This window comes from Bubalus kerabau, chromosome 20 (genome assembly GCF_029407905.1).
Source record: "Bubalus kerabau isolate K-KA32 ecotype Philippines breed swamp buffalo chromosome 20, PCC_UOA_SB_1v2, whole genome shotgun sequence".
Classification (NCBI taxonomy): domain Eukaryota; kingdom Metazoa; phylum Chordata; class Mammalia; order Artiodactyla; family Bovidae; genus Bubalus; species Bubalus kerabau.
This window is the reverse complement of record NC_073643.1, coordinates 29,001,937-29,019,877: the sequence shown is the minus strand read 5'-3', so window position 1 is coordinate 29,019,877 and position 17,941 is coordinate 29,001,937. Positions and strand designations below refer to the sequence as shown.

At 39.1% G+C, this 17,941-nt stretch overlaps 1 protein-coding gene across 6 annotated transcripts in view; it reads right to left on the bottom strand.

Moving 5' to 3' along the window:
* CNTN3 (contactin 3) overlaps positions 1 to 17,941 on the bottom strand; it is a 391,647-nt gene that overhangs the window by 77,438 nt on the left and 296,268 nt on the right. The window lies entirely within an intron of this gene.

The following is a 17,941-nucleotide window of genomic DNA, read 5'->3' as shown; positions in this document are numbered from 1 at the left end:
TACTCCATTGTGTATATGTACCACAGCTTTCTTATCCATTCATCTGCTGATGGACATCTAGGTTGCTTCCATGTCCTGGCTATTATAAACAGTGCTGCGATGAACATTGGGGTACACGTGTCTCTTTAGGGAGGAGGGTTCAGGATGGGGAACACGTGTATACCTGTGGCGGATTCATGTTGATATATGGCAAAACCAATACAATGTTGTAAAGTTAAATAATAAAATAAAATTAAAAAAAAATTAAAACAAAATTAACATACACATGCACACAGATGACTAAAAAGAGACATTCTACCAATTTGAGTATTTCTCAATATTTTTACACAAATTTACTTAACAGCAATACCAAATATTTTACCTGATTTCAAGGATGCCTTTATCATATAAGTGTGGTATATTTTCCAAAACTATATGGTGAAGGAGATTACTCAAGGTTTTGCCTTCTCAATTTGGAGAAAACAAAAAGTAGACAGGACACCATTTTCCTTAAGTGTGAAATAGCTTATGAGAAATAAGAAACTCCCTGGCCTTTAGTGATGAACTTGGGAAGGTCATATCTAACCCAGTATAAATCCAAATTTTGCAAAAGAACATGCACATAGTCACTCACGAAATACTGCAGAGAATTGGGACAACGTAAATGAATATCACATTTGAATTTCTGAGGGTACGCTTAAAGTACTTAAGGCTTTTGCATCTAACTAATTAACTAAGGACATAGAACTGAGTACCTTACATGTGCTAGACACTATCAGAGTCTCTGGGATCACAGAGTGAGCAAGAGAGAAAATCCCTACCTTGTGGAAATAACAGTCTAGTGAGTGGCACATGCAGTAAATGATGAAACAGGTAAATGTGGTAAGTTCAGATTTTTGAGAAGTAATCAGAAAGATTCAGATGGGGTGGTACAATAAAGGCAATGGCCATAGGGAATGTTTCCATGAGAGAGTGCTTCCGAAAAGCCTCTTAGAAAAGGTGCCATTTGAACTGAGAAAGAAGAATGAGAAAGAGCTGACCTGTCATTAGTCTGATTCATGAATCTTTACTGCCCATCTTGTCTACCCAGAATTATTTTCCTTTTCTTTGAATCCCTAAAATCTTTACTATCTATATTATACATTTAATGCTTTGAATACTTTTTATTGTTTATGGTTCACATCTCTGTTACCTGAGTGTCGTATCCAAATGAGTGGTAAACTTCTTAAAAGATCTGCAACTCCAGCATCAGCAATGCATGATAAGTGTAAATCCTGGGAGAAACAATGCTCCAACTTCTGGGTGACACAGTACAGTAGATAGGAAAGATACTGAGGACCTGAGACTAGAGTTGGAGGATCTCAATTCAATCTCTAAATATTATCCTATTTGTGGGAAGATATTTAGGTGTGTGTCAAAAAATGTGACTATTAGGACAAGTTTATGTATCACAATACACAAGATACAGATTTCATGCTGTATATGTACATATATGTGTGTGTGTGTGTATATATATATAATTTGTATGTATTTTTCATAGCTTATGATTCACCTTCACCTGCATCTTGGTTATATTTTCTTGGTGGGAAGGTTGCAGTGGAATCAGAGCTCGCACACAGGGACCTGTTCATGATCCTGGGTACAGATACCCATGACTGTTAGTTGCTCATATGATTTTTTTTTTTTTTTGACGTGTCCAGGTATATTCCAAATACAAAGGTTTAAAAGCAATGGCTTGGGCAGTTAACCAGAGAACACACAGCACTATTTTATCTCAATTTGAAGAACTACAGTGAAGGGTTAAAAATTCTAAGATCCTGTAAAAAAGGCGCTATGTCTGATTTCTTTCCAGAGGCCCTGCCCTCTTTGCTGGGTGTGAAATGTAATCTGATCATTTTTTGCAAAGGGATGATAAAAAAAAAAAATCTCTTTATACCTTATCATAGAACAGATATTTTCTTAAATAGTGTGCAATAATAACTGAAAGAGAAAAGCCTGCAGGGAGGTACACATGAATGAAAGCTTAAGATACAAAGATTCTTTGGAAAAACATGGGGAGTAAGCTTAGAGAAATAGAAATCTGACCACTAATCCTGCCTTACTCCCTCCTGCCCAATTCTGGCTTAGACCTCCTTCCTGGCATCTTCTTACCTGCAGGAAAAAGATGACATCCTAAGCCTTAGCCATGTGTCCCATCAGGACCCTGCCCCGCTAACTACAAAAGGCCTCAGGAATTCTATGCTTTGTTTGCTTTTCTCATCACCCAAGCCTTCTTTTAACTGCTTTTGTGCTTCCTGTCTTGGGGCCTTTATAAAACCTGTTCCCTATGTTTGATAAATGTGTACTCAATCATCAGATTTTGGTCACTTCCCTAAACCGGTTGGATTACATCTTTCTCTACTGATTATACATCATCTGTGCCTTTGTCATAGCAATGGGCAACTGGCCAATTATATACCTGTGTACTTATCTGGCTAATATTTTCCTCCTCTTGTGAGTTTAGAGATGCTAAGGTCTTCTGAAGCACGGAGTGGATAGTATCAGGATTTTTCATCACTAAATTCCTAGAGCCTTGAATTATTTCTGATACAGAGAGATGCTCAAATATAAAGCTTGCTGAATGAATAAATGATTATGTTCTTTTAGAGAGTCAGTGTAGAGGAAAGGATTAGTGAAAGCAGGATTCAAGGCACTGAGAAGTTTACAAATTACAAGGAAGTAAGTTCAGAGACCAAATTGCCAACATCCGCTGGATAATGGAAAAAGGAAGAAAGTTCCAGAAAAGCATCTATTTCTGCTTTATTGACTATGCCAAAGCCTTTGACTGTGTGGATCACAATAAACTGTGGAAAATTCTGAAAGAGATGGGAATACCAGACCACCTGACCTGCCTCTTGAGAAACTGTATGCAGATCAGGAAGCAACAGTTAGAACTGGACATGGAACAACAGACTGTTCCAAATAGGAAAAGGAGTACATCAAGGCTGTATATTGTCACCTTGCTTATTTAACTTATACGCAGAGTATATCATGAGAAATGCTGGGCTGGAAGAAGCAAAAGCTGGAATCAAGATTGCTGGCAGAAATATCAATAACCTCAGATATGCAGATGATATCACCCTTATGGCAGGAAGTGAAGAGGAACTAAAGAGCCTTTTGATGAAAGTGAAAGAGGAGAGTGAAAAAGTTGGCTTAAAGCTCAACATTCAGAAAATGAAGATCATAGCATCTGGTCCCATTACTTCATGGGTAATAGATGGGGAAACAGTGTCAGACTTTATTTTCTTGGGCTCCAAAATCACTGCAGATGGTGACTGCAGCCATGAAATTAAAAGACACTCCTTGGAAGGAAAGTTATGACCAACCTAGATAGCATATTCAAAGGCAGAGACATTACTTTGCCAACAAAGGTCCATCTAGTCAAAGCTATGGTTTTCCCAGTGGTCATGTATGGATGTGAGAGTTGGACTGTGAAGAAAGCTGAGTGCCGAAGAATTGATGCTTTTGAACTGTGGTGCTGGAGAAGGCTCTTGAGAGTCCCTTGGACTGCAAGGAAATCCAACCAGTCCATTCTGAAGGAGATCAGTTCTGGGTATTCTTTGGAAGGACTGATTCTAAAGCTGAAACTCCAATACTTTGGCCACCTCATGCGAAGAGTTGACTCATTGGAAAAGACTCTGATGCTGGAGGGATTGGGGGTAGGAGAAGGGGATGACAGAGGATGAGATGGCTGGATGGCACCACCGACTCGATGGACATGAGTTTGGGTGAACTCTGGGAGTTGGTGATGGACAGGTAGGCCTGGCGTGCTGAGATTCATGGTCCGCAAAGAATCAGACACGACTGAGCGACTGAACTGAACTGAATTGAAGTTCAGAAAGTGTGCAGACTTTTATACACACATAGAGTTATGTATATATGCACATATGCATGTTTTTTCTCTATATAAATATATATGTTATGTTGTTGTTGCTCCGTTGCCCAGTCATCTCCGACTCTTTGCGACCCCATAGCCTCCCTGTCCCTCTCTATCTCGTGGAGTATGTTCTTTGCATCACTGATACCATTCAACCATCTCATCTTCTGATGCCGTCTTAAATGTGCTTGTGTATATATACACAACTATACATATGTACATATATATATATATGTGGAAAAGGAAAGATGAAGCAGTAGAGGGCTGGGTGAAGATAATTCAACAACTCCTAAGTTAAGAGGACTGAAAATACACTTGTACTATTAAGCAAGATGCTAATAAAGGGGGAAGGACTGAAAATAAGGGGAAGAGAAATGGGGCGGGGAAAGAGAGAAAACTGATTGAGAAATGTCTCAGAGGAAGAAGGAACGAGAATGAATGAATAAACAAGGGCAATGTTCTTGACTGATTCTGGTTGCTAATGTACTTGTTAAACTTTTGACCAAGATCCCCAAAGAAGATAGTCTTTGATCCACTGCTTCACTCATTTAATTTTCCCTCCCACTGCTTTAAAAAGAAAGTGGAGATTCGCTGGAAATTTTCATATTTAAAACAAAACAAAAAACAGGCAAGCAAAAAAAAACAAAACAAAACAAGTTGATGTCAGAAATATGGTATCCGAAGATCTTGAAGACATTGAAAGGCTGAGGCAACCTTATCTGTTCTGAGTTGGAGGGTGGAAATAGAACTGGAAGCTCCAGGAGGTGGGCAATCAACCACTTCTGAGATTTGTAAGCGATAAAACAAAGTAAAGATGTCTACTGTTGCCTGAAAAAATATTCAACTTAAGCATAGAGCTTCTCCATTTGGGTACCACAGAGCAGAGATAGGCAATTTCAGATATCTTCTCAAGCTATAAACTAGTGTGACTGTCAACCTTTGACCACAAATATAGAACTATTTACTGTTGGAAGAACTAGAAATCCTTTAGTGCATGAGGTTTAATAACTCTAAACAAGCAGGCCTAGACTCCCGGCTACGATAAGATAAGTAACAGTTTAAAAGGCAAGGCTGGTACCTCAGGAATTGCACAAAAACTCCAAAACAAACATATTGACGCTCAAAGAATGCAAACTCTGTACATTGTAAAATTTTGAGCTAATTGGATATTTTGTTCCTCAATTGGTTCTTCCAGTCAATTCTAAGAGGCCCACAGGGCATTTCACACAACATAAAAATAAACAATATTCAGTAAATGGATAGAGTAATTGTTTCTCAACAGAAAACCTTCAATAACCCGTGCTTCCCTACAGAGATTCGAAGTGAAAATTTTATACCACTTCACTATAAATGAAATTGCTTTCTGGGAACACGATTTTCTGCAAATGGGTAGAGCTGAAAAGGTAGATAACCATGAGTGACTCTAGTCTTGGCACAAAAAGTTTAATGAAGATTTATGAGACTGAAATTCAGAAATGTAGTACTCTGGTCTGATTTGAGAAATGTGTAATTTTAATCACTGTGGCATTTTATCCCCTCGATCAGTTTTATAATATACTTTTATATGAAACCTTTTACTGGTTTTTCCTTTTGTAGTAAAAGAGGTTAAGTATTTCACTTAACTTCATGCAGTCGATGGTTAGTTTGGAATAAGGAAACTTAAAGGCTCTACGCTGCTCTAATGGGTCCATTCTGTAATTCAATGATAGCATTAAATTTATGGCTGTTAAGAAACTCTGTTTGCTCAGAAAGTAGACTGCTGTCTATGCAACACTGACCTGTACTATATGATGATATTTTTAGCATAAAAACACCCTATGTTTCAGAATGGAAGAAGTATGGAGCATTATGCATGCAAGGCAGGAAAACATTGTTTTCCCCCTGCCTAGGTTCTGAATATTACGGTAATTTATTCAACTGGAATTTTAACAAACACACGGCAACTCTATGTTTTCTCAGGAAGCTCATCTCAGTGGAGATGAGATCACATGAGACTTTAATGATTAAACCACTCTATAGAAAATAACAAGGCTATTTTGGACTTTACTTTCTGAGTACATATTGTAAGAGACGGATGCTTACAATTAGCAACAAGAAAAAAGTATTCATGATGCATATACTACAGGATAATTAATGACATTTAAGAAAAGCAAATATAAATTGATGAAAATGCATGAGAAAATAAATGTCAAAGACAAAGAGCATATAGCGTATGTTTTCATTTACAACCAATCTCACTCCCGTATGCTTGGTAAATAAACGTCTCTCCATTGAGTTCAAAGATAACCTACAAATAGTATTTAGGAAAATAATATTAGCATTTTCATCCTTTTAGCTATACCATTTGGAGCTTTCATCTTATGAATTCAACAGTGTTAGTTTAGTGATTTATTGATGAGAAAGTCTCCAAGGAAAAGAGAGACAGAGCAGAGAAGACTCAGCAGTTAATTATCCTATCTTTGAGTAAGTACCAGGCTAATAATATGCAGCTCTGTTACTCTGTTGGATACACATGTTACACGGAACAGGCACCTGAAGTCCTAAAGAAATAATTCAATGTGGCCTGACTCTGTAGCCAAAATAAATATGCATTTCTCACATTAATACTTACCCATAGGCATAAGAAGAGAACCAACAATAAAAGAACATTTTCATTACATTTAAAAAACTTTTCCCAATGTGTATCTATCATAACAAATATATCTGGAGCTAAATTTATTGTTATGACAGAGACAACAGTTTTACTCCTAAAACGGACTCACATCTATAGAACAAAGGCCCCTAAAAAGAGATTTCCAGTTTGAATGAATATATAAAACTATTTAAGTAATTCATGAAGCCTCAGCAACAACCCATTTGAAACATTTAAATTCTCATACAATAAATCTGCAAAAATTACAAATACTCAGATGAATGAGTTAGTAAAACAAACAAACAAACATGACAAATCAACAATTCTCTGATGGCTCATGTATTTAAAGAAAACCTCATAAAGAATATTTAGTAAGATTCAAAGGGGCCTCATACTTGACACTATTCCTCTCTGCCTGAAACAGAGATTCATGAATCAAATCAATGCAAATCAAGATGTCAGCTGTATTACAGGAAAAGGAAGCTCAAAACTGCTTAAGTGAGTGGCTGTGGTTTCTTGACACCTCACCCCAGAATTAACAGAAATGGTATGGACCTAACAGAAGCAGAAGATATTAAGAAGAGGTGGCAAGAACACACAGGAGAACCGAACAAAAAAGATCTATCATGACCCAGATAATCACAATGGTATGATCACTCACCTAGAGCCAGACATTGTGGAATGTGAAGTCAAGTGGGCCTTAGGACACTACGAACAAAACTAGTGGAGGTGATGGAATTCTATTTAAGCTATTTCAAATCCTGAAAGATGACGCTGTGAAAGTGCTGCACTCAATATGCCAGCAAATTTGGAAAACTCAGCAGTGGCCACAGGACTGGAAATGGTCAGTTTTCATTCCAATCCCAAAGAAAGGCAATGCCAAAGAATGCTCAAACTATGCACAATTGCACTCATCTCACACGCTAGTAAAGTAATGCTCAAAATTCTTCAAGCCAGGCTTCAGCAATATGTGAACAGTGAAATTCCAGATGTTCAAGCTGGTTTTAGAAAAAGCAGAGGAAGCAGCTGGATGCCAACATCCGCTGGATCATGGCAAAAGGAAGAGTTCCAGAAAAACATCTATTTCTGCTTTATTGACTATGCCAAAGCCTTTCACTGTGTGGATCACAATAAACTGTGGAAAATTCTGAAAGAGATAGAAATACCAGACCACCTGACCTGCCTCTTGGGAAACCTATATGCAGGTCAGGAAGCAACAGTTAGAACCGGACATGGAACAACAGACTGGTTCCAAATAGGAAAAGGAGTACATCAAGGCTGTATATTGTCACCGTGCTTATTTAACTTATATGCAGAGTACATCATGAGAAACGCTGGACTGGATGAAGCACGAGCTGGAATCAAGATTGCTGGCAGAAATATCAATAACCTCAGATATGCAGGTGACACCACCTTTATGGCAGAAAGTGAAGAGGAACTAAAAACCCTCTTGATGAAAGTGCAAGAGGAGAGTGAAAAAGTTGGCTTAAAGCTCAACATTCAGAAAACTCAGATCATGGCATCTGGTCCCATCACTTCATGGCAAATAGATGGGGAAACAGTGGACACCGTGGCTGATTTCATTTTTGGGGGCTCCCAAATCACTGCAGATGATGATTGCAGCCATGAAATTAAAAGACACTTATTCCTTGGAAGAAAAGTTATGACCAACCTAGATAGCATACTAAAAAGCAGGGACATTACTTTGCCAACAAAGGTCCGTCTAGTCAAGGCTATGGTTTTTCCAGTGGTCATGTATGGATGTGAGAGTTGGACTCTGAAGAAAGCTGAGCGCCAAAGAATTGATGCTTTTGAACTGTGGTGTTGGAGAAGACTCTTGAGAGTCCCTTGGACTGCAAGGAGATCCAACCAGTCCATTCTAAAGGAGATCAGTCCTGGGTGTTCTTTGGAAGGACTGATGCTAAAGCTGAAACTCCAATACTTTGGCCACCTCATGCGAAGAGTTGACTCATTGGAAAAGACTCTGATGCTGGGAGGGATTGGGGGCAGGAGGAGAAGGGGACGACAAAGGAAGAAATGGCTGGATGGCATCACCGACTCGATGGACATGAGTTTGAATGAACTCTGGGAGTTGGTGATGGACAGGGAGGCCTGGAGTGCTGCGATTCATGGGGTCACAAAGAGTCAGACATGACTGAGCGACTGAACAGAAGTGAGACTTCCTGGCACAGGAACATGAGCACAGATCCTCCCTGTGAGGGCAAGCTCCCTTCCTGTACAGTAAAGAGAACAGCAGAATATATTTATTCTCTACAAGCAGACAGACCCACAGAGAAAGAAGGAAGAGATCTTAGCTACAATCTCAAGGTCTTCCACCCAATTTCAGGAGTCAGATGGTTTCTCTGGGGAGGTGTTGAAGAGAGACACAAGTGTTATCCAAATGAATGCTCTTCTTCCTAGAGACGAGCAGTCCTGGAATGGAGCCCACCTTCAAGAATATCTATAGAAGAAAGATCCCGTGTATGCAAAAGAGAAATGTCATTGACTCAAGGAATGTAGAAGCTGCTGGGCATTTTTTGGTGGCCCAGAATCTATTTCCTTTTCCTAAGTAGCCAACATTGATCTTTCTTTGGAGAATTCTCTTCCATTATTGTATGCGGTCTTGGTAGGAATATGAATTAAGGTCCTCATCCTATCCTAGCCAAAGGGGAAATATGGAACACAGGGCTGCAGGGCTTCTCACACTTTGTGTGCATGCTTAGTCATGTCAGACTTTTTGCCACCCTATGAACTGCAGCCTGCCAGACTTCCCTGTCCATGGGATTTTCCAGGCAAGAATAATGGAGTGGGTTGCCATTTCCTACTCCAGGGTATCTTCTCAAACCACGGATTGAACGTGTTTCCTACAATGGTAGATTCCTTATCACCGAGTCACCCAGGAAGCCCTTCTCAAACTTTTGTTGTTGTTCAGTTGTTCAGTCATGTCTGACTCTTTTTGACCCCATGGACTGCAGCACGCCAGGCTCCCTGCCTTCACAGTCTCCTGGAGCTTGCTCAAACTAATGGCCATCGAGTCAGTGATGCCATAAAGCCATCTTATAATCTGTTTTCTCCTTCTCTTCCTGCCTTCAATCTTTCCAAGCATCAGGATCTTTTCCAATGAGTCAGTTCTTTACACCAGGTGGCAAAAAAATGGGAGCTTCAGCTTCAACATCAGTCTTTCCAATGAATATTCAGAACTGATTTCCTTTAGGAAACCCCAGTCCAAGGGACTCTCAAGAGTCTTCTCCAACACCATAATTCAAAAGCATGAATTCTTTGGTGCTCAGCTTTCTTTATGATCCAACTCTCACATCCATACATGACTACTGGAAAAATCATAGCTTTGACTATAGGGACATTTGTTTGCAAAGTAATGTCTCTTCTTTTTAATATGCTGTCTAGGTTTGTCATAGCTTTTCTTCCAAGGAGCAAGTGTCTTTTAATTTCATGACTGCAGTCACCATCTACAGAAGTTTTGGAGCCCAAGAAAATAAAGTCTGTGCCAGTTTCCATGTTTCCCTATCTATTTTTCATGCAGTGATGGGACTGGATGTCAGAATCTTCATTTGTCACTCTCCTCTTTCACTTTCATCAAGAGGTCTTTGATGAAAAGTTCCTCTTTGTTTTCTGCCATAAGGGTGGTGTCATCTGCATATCTGAGGTTACTGATATATCTTCTGGCAATCTTGATTCCAGTAGGTGCATCATCCAGCCTGCCATTTTGCATGATGTACTCTGCACGTAAATTAAATAAGCAGGGTGACAACAGAGAGCCTTGACATACTCATTCCCAATTTGGAACCAGTCCGTTGTTCCATGTCTGGTTCTAACTGTCACTTCTTGATCTGCATACAGGTTTCTCATGAGGCAGAGGTTTCTGGTATTCCTGTCTCCTTAAGATTTTTCCACAGTTTCCTGTGATCCACACAGTAAAAGGTTTTAGCATAGTCAATTAAACAGAAGTAGATGTTTATTTTGAATTGTCTCGCTTTTTCTATGATCTGACGGATTTTGGAATTTCATCTCTGGTTCTTCTGCTTTTTCTAAATCTAGCTTGAACATGTGGAAGTTCTTGGTTTGTGTACTGTTGAAGCCTAGCTTACAGAATTTTGAGCATTACTTTGCTCGTGTGTGAGATGAGTGCAATTGTGTGGTAGTTTGAGCATTCTTTGGCATTGCCTTTCTTTGGGACTGGAATGAAAACTGACCTTTTCCAGTCCTGTGGCCATTGCTGAGTTTTCCAAACTTGCTGGCATATTGAGTGCAGCACTTTCACAGCATCATCTTTCAGGATTTGAAATAGCTCAACTGGAACTCCATCACTTCCACTAGCTTTGTTCATAGTGATGCTTCCTAAGGCCCACTTGACTTTACATTCCACAATGTCTGGCTCTAGGTGAGTGATCACACCATCATGATTATCTGGGTCATGAAGATCTTTTTTGTACAGTTCTCCTGTGTATTCTTGCTACTTCTTTTTAATATCTTCTGCTTCTATCAGATCCATACCATTTCTGTCCTTTATTGTGCCCATATCAAACTTGATTTTGTACCATTCACCTGGAGGACTTGGTCTTTCAAATACCCTCTCCTGAGCCCACCGCCAGATTAGGGGCCAAGGAGTTACATTTCTAATTTCCCAGATGGTTCTAGTGCTACTAATTTTGGGGTACACTTTGAAAAATAGTAATGTAGGCTCTGTCCTTTGGACTCACCCACTTTAGACTTTGATTTGTAACATAAGGATGAAAATAATGATTAGTTCACTCATTTCAGCACTTGCTGTGACAAGATGTTGCAATGCAGGATTCCTGGAGCCATTCAATTCCTGTCCGTTCCTAAGTCAGTTCTTACAGCTTATTTAACAATTTGTTCAATATCTTTGAATTGCTTCTCAGCTAGAGTGTCCAAATCCCTAAAACGTACAAGTTACTAAAAGTCAGTGCTATGCATGTAGTACCTGTTCAGTAAAATTTTGTCTTAACCAATGTGAAGGGTTCAGAGACAGTTTTCTACATAGAGAGGATGAGGTTCTTCTACAAATTGAGTGACCCTACTCTTCCAATTCTAAAGTCATCCTGTTTTAGAGATGTCCATCAAAGTTTAAGTGGCTCATTTAGAACTTTATGCAGTGTTTATCTGGGACACAAAGTTCTTTGAATATTTGAAAAATCTGAGGACTCCATCTGCAGAAAACACACACACATAAACAACTATAATAACAACAACAGATCTGATACAATTCAGGATGCATCGTTTATGCTTCTGTGGACACCGGGTTAGCAACTCTTGGTAGAAAGTCAGCTCATCTGATGAGACGGGTGTGTTTAGAATCTCTCTGCTTTAGACGTTTGTGTGAGTCTTTTAAGCTGAGCTTTTCTTTTTATAATGACTATGTACATTTGATTACTGGCTACTTATAAATTATTTTGCACAAAAGGGAGTACTGATATTACACAGAAGGGAGAGTCTTAGATCCCACGTTCATCCATACACTGGAGTGGGTCGCAAAGTTTTCTGAGAAAAATCTCAGCCCCAATAAACTGAACTTGCTTTTCCCTCCTTCACACAGAGGTTTAATCATCATCATCTATTTTGACACAGTATCTGGTAATCCACCAACCCTTGATGAGATGATATAAACTTTAACGTTAGTCCAACTGACTCAGCATTTGACTGCATTTTCACAGCAGTACCTTCTCTTTTTCCAAGATTCTTGACACTGAACATAACCTTCTATTTTCAAGCTTATTAAAACATACATGTGAGAAATAAGCTTCATGGAAAACTAGCTAAAAATAATGGCTATCTATTCCTTAAGAGTATTAAGCCTTAAAACTCAAGGTTACCCTTGGATTATGGGAAAGAAAAATAAAAACTTTGAAAGTCATATTTCATCATAAGGACATTAATTTATATATTACTCAATGTTATCTCCATCACAATCCACTGACTTTGGACATATCCATTTGCATATTTTTGCCTAGGAATAGCTGCATATCTCCTCATCAAATGGCTTCATTCAATCTTACAGACAGCATGGATTCTGTTATTAGCAGTACTATTCTTTGCTCATTTGTTAAAAGCTCTGAGTCAACACTGTGGATCTCAACTAAGTGAATTAATCTGCTGGCATATGTTTTATACACCAACCTCAGACATTCATTCTGTAAGTATTTAATGAATGTGGACTATGGACCATGCTTTGTGATAAGCAAAAAGGATTTACTGGGGAGAATTTATCCTGTCTCGATGAAACCTGTGTTCTAGGAAATTGGAACTCTGGCATGATTTTTCTCCTCAATGTTCACTTTGTGACTACTTTGATAAACTATCCTCAAACTCTTCAGAATGAGGCATGATGTCAGGAAATGAAATTAACTAGATAATATAAAGTTATTATATCAGTACAGTCATAAGCAAATAATAAATTTAGTGAGATATAAGGTGTTTCAATAATCTAAACTAGAAAAACATACTTTATATCAAGCTTTAAAAACAATTTTACCAATTATGTAAATTAAGAAATACTGCAGAAAATTAAGTACCTAGTACAATCTTCAAGTTAAAGGGGCTTCCTTCTTTAGCATTTGAATGTAAAAGGGAAGAAAATGATTTCTTCAAAACAAGACAGATTTTATATATTCAACCTCAATTACAGATTTTTTTCTCAGAATTACAAGACTCACAAAGGGTCAAACACTCTCGTGCCCCAACAAAAACTGCTTCAGCAATTAAGTCTACATTAAGATATTAATGTAGTCTACATTAAGATAAAACATTGCAAATAATATCAGTAAATGAGAAACAGGTGAAAGTACAAAATTATTTTTCAAAATTTTTAAAAATTTGTCAGGCAGTAAGAAATGTAACTCTGGGTACCAACTGATTAGAACTTATATAACAGATTATAAAGAATTTATATAACAGATTATAAATTATGAATAACTCCTTTCCAGCACAAGAATGCAGGAGGCAGCAACTGTCAGTGCCAGTCTACATGCTTATTCCTTTTTTGATAGACGTGCAATGCCAGCTCACCTAATCATTCACTCAACCATCCTATCCATTCCACCCCTCTTTCTATTATGGGCTTCAAGAGGGGGGAAGAATAAACTAAAATACAGCACTTTTCATATTTTAATAGGAAGCTTCAAGTATAAATCTATATAAAAATCAATTTTATCCATTTCTAAGAAATTGTTGCAATAAATTAAATAAGAAACTTATAGGTACTTTTTAAGATATGGGAAACTATCCAAAAAAAGAATAAAATTCATTTCAACAAATACTTGTTGAGCGCTTACAACACAGTTTTCTGAAAAACTCACAGAGGAGTAAGGATTGGCCCCCACTCTTTAGAGACTTACAATCTAATGGTTGCAGGGGGTGCATTTAGTTCATGCACAACTACCAATAAAATCTGATGGTCTGGTAAGAAATTTTGTATCTGAGGTACAAATGTATCCAGCTGAATCACAATACGCACAGTAACCTTTTCTCCAATTCCTACATTTTATTCGAAATCAAGCCTCTAGTAAATATTGCCTGGACAACTCCACGTTGCCTCCTAACCAGAGTCATCGTGCTTTCCCTCTTTCTCTCCTCAACCCACTCTCCACACTATAGCAAGCGTGGTCTTAACCAGAGCATGACTCTGTGTTAAAATCTCCAATGACTTATTATTCCATTTAAAATAAAACCTAACAGTTTTATCACAGTCTTCAAGGATCCCATTTCTGGATTCCGCCCATCTCTGGTGCTATTGTTACTCAGTTGCTAAGTTGTGTCCAACTCTTTGTGACCCATGGACTGCAGCACACCAGGCTCCTTGGTCCCCCGCTATCTCCTGGAGTTTGCTCAAATTCATATCCGTTGAATTGGTGATGCTATCTAACCATCTTATCCTCTGCTGCTCCCTTCTCCTTTTGCCTTCGACCTTTCCCAGCATCGGGGGCTTTTCCAACGAGTCGGCCCACCTCTGGGACCTCATATTTCATTATTCTTCCTCTCTATGCATGACACTTCAGTCACACAGGCTGTGCTCTTGAGTCTCAAATAACTCAATTTCATTCCCATCTCCTGGCCTTTGTTTTTATCAGTGCCTCTCCATGAATGGCACATCTTGGCATGACCCACTGCTTCTTACTATTTAGTTCTTGTCCAATAGTTACTTCCTAAAAGAGGCCTTTCTTGAAATCTCCTATATAATTAAATAACTTTCCCCCTTGGTGGCTAATATAATTGCATTTTTACCCTATTAATTGTGATCTCTCCTTCTCCAAGTACCACGAGGAAGGGACCATATCTGTCTGGTTCACTGCGATTTCCTCCCATTCCAGCACAATGCAAGGCATGTGGTGGGTGTGCTAGACTGCGTTTCTTAAAAGTGGCCACAGAAGGACTTCCCATCCTAAATGCTCTCCTAGAATCTCGCCATTCTCCCACGAAGACAGAAGGTCCAACTCCCCTCTTTCTGAATCTGGTTAGGTTGGGAATTCACTGGTAACCAATGGAATGCAAGGAAAATAAGGTTTTGTGTCTTTGAAGCCTAGGCGATCAAACTTCCACTTTGCTTGCTTAAAAATTCACTCTTGAAGCTTTTACTGGCCTTAAATATTTCAGCTTCCCCTGAGGCCGCTATGTTTTGAGGGAACCCAAATTAACACATGTGGAACCCAAAGAGAGAAGCCACGGGCTGGCCAGAGAGAGAGCAGTGCGCAGCCAGCCCCCAGCTACTGGAGCCCCAGCACAAGCCTGACTACAACCATGTGAGAGGCTCTGAACAAACACTGCCCGGCCAAGCCTTTCCCCAAGTCCTGACCCATGGAAACCACAAGAGATAATAAAATGATTGCTGTTTTATACCGTTAAGTTTGAAGGTGATTTGTTATGCAGCAATAGTTAAAGCGAACAATTTAGTTCAGTTTGTCGCTGTCATGTCCGACTCTTTGCAACCCCATGAACTGCAGCATGTCAGGCCTCCCTGTCCATCACCAACCCCCGGAGTCCACCCAAACCCATGTCCATAGAGTCGGTGATGCCATCCAGCCATCTCATCCTCTGTCATCCCCTTCTCCTCCTGCCCCCAATCTTTCCCAGCATCAGGGTCTTTCCCAATGAGTCACTTCTTCTCATCAGGTGCCCAAGTGTTGGAGTTTCAGCTTCAACATCAGTCCTTCCAATGAACACCCAGGACTGATCTCCTTTAGAATGGCACTGGTTGGATCTCCTTGCAGTCCAGGGGACTCTCAAGAGTCTTCTCCAACATCACAGTTTAAAAGCCTCAGTTCTTTAGCGCTCAGCTTTCTTTATAGTCCAACTCTCACATCCATACATGACCACTGGAAAAACCATAGCCTTGACTAGACAGACCTTTGTTGGCAAAGTAATGTCTCTGCTTTTTAATACGCTGCCTAGGTTGGTCATAGCTTTCCTTCCAAGGAGCAAGTGTCTTTTAATTTCATGGCTGCAGTCACCATCTGCAGTGATTATGGAGCCCAGAAAAATAAAGTCTGACACTGTGTCCACTGTTTCCACATTTATTTGCCATGAAGTGATGGGACCAGATGCCATGATCTTCGTTTTCTGAATATTGAGCTTTAAGCCAAATTTTTCACTTTCCTCTTTCACTTTCATCAAGAGGCTTTTTAGTTCATCTTTACTTTCTGCCATAAGGGTGGTGTCATCTGCATATCTGAGGTTATTGATATTTCTCCTGCAATCTTGATTCCAGCTTGTGCTTGCTCCAGCCCAGCGTTTCTCATGATGTATTCTGCTGCTGCTGCTAAGTCGCTTCAGTCGTGTCCGACTCTCTGCGACTCCATAGACTGCAGCCCACCAGGCTCCCCCGTCCCTGGGATTCTCTAGGCAAGAACACTGGAGACGGTTGCCATTTCCTTCTCCAATGCATGAAAGTGAAAAGTGAAAGTGAAGTCGCTCAGTCGTGTCCGACTCCCAGCGACCCCATGGACTGCATATAAGTTAAATAAGCAGGGTTACAATATACAGCTTTGACGTACTCCTTTTCCTATTTGGAACCAGTCTGTTGTTCCATGTCCAGTTCTAACTGTTGCTTCCTAACCTGCATACAGGTTTCTCAAGAGGCAGGTCAGGTGTTCTGGTATTTCCATCTCTTTCAGAATTTTCCACAGTTTATTGTGATCCACAGAGTCAAAGGCTTTGGCATAGTCAATAAAGCAGGAATGGAATAAATATTTGATAAGTAAATGAATGCTAAAATGAATAAACATGTATGGAACGGTGATCTAGGCTACAAAGACAGAGAAGGTGAGAACCCAGCCGAGACTGCCTCCTGCATGAAGAGCTGTGTTAAATGCCACAGTTGGGCCTAAAGAAGTCTCAAGGGTAAAGCAGAAGAAAGAGCTATGAATCTCATCTACTGGGCTCGGGAAAGGGTTCCCATATTGAGTAATAATAAGATGGGCCTTGCTTGATAAGCAGAGGTTTGCTGGGCTGAGAGGAAAAGACATTCCAGCCCAGGAAATACAGAGTTATAAGTGCAGAAATGTATATGCAGACTGCAATAAGAGTTCTGCTTTGTCCTCATTTAAAAAAAAAAAAAAGAATTATGAAAAAGGCAATGGTATACATTCTTGATAATGTTAAAGGAGTCAATATTCTTATTCTGAGAGAAAGTTCCTCTTTTTTTCTATCTTAAACATTTTTATCAGAAAATGTGCAAAGGTAGTACATAATGATATAACAGGATTCTATGACAAAATAGTTTTTCTTTAAGTTTTCAGTGAAAGCAGGGATATAGAACATGATTAGGCTGTAGGCAAATGCACATGGGATTTTGGGGCTTGAGTGAGAAAATATATATGACCATATGGATGTGGTATGGGGAGACGCACCCAGTAAATAAAACATCTATGCTGAGCATCATTATGAATTAATGTACCCAGTTCTAACACAGAACTGGCTGGAAGTGAATTCCAATGCTCAGCACATTCAAATTCATTAACCAGCTTTCCCCTACCAAAATCATAAACTGACAAAATATTTTTAAAGGGGCCTTAACTTTTACATCCATAAAAATCAAATTTAAAATATGGATTTAACAACCACACAGTCATGGGCAAAATTTAGATGATATAATTTTAGGAAAACATTTGAAAGCTGCCAATTCTTTAATAATATGTGGGTGGAATTTATTCACTTGAGGTTAAATAACATAAAAATCAAAACTGGTTGCTGTAAAAAAGAAAGGTCTTTTTTGTTTTGCTTTAAGAAAGCTCTTTGCCCATCTTTTTTTCTAACCCAGTCTTATTACTCTTAATGTATATGAGTAACATGATGAAAAAAATAATATTAAAAACATAGATGTGGGGATTAACAGATGCAAACTGTTATATATAGGGTAGATAAACAACAAGGTCCTACTGTAT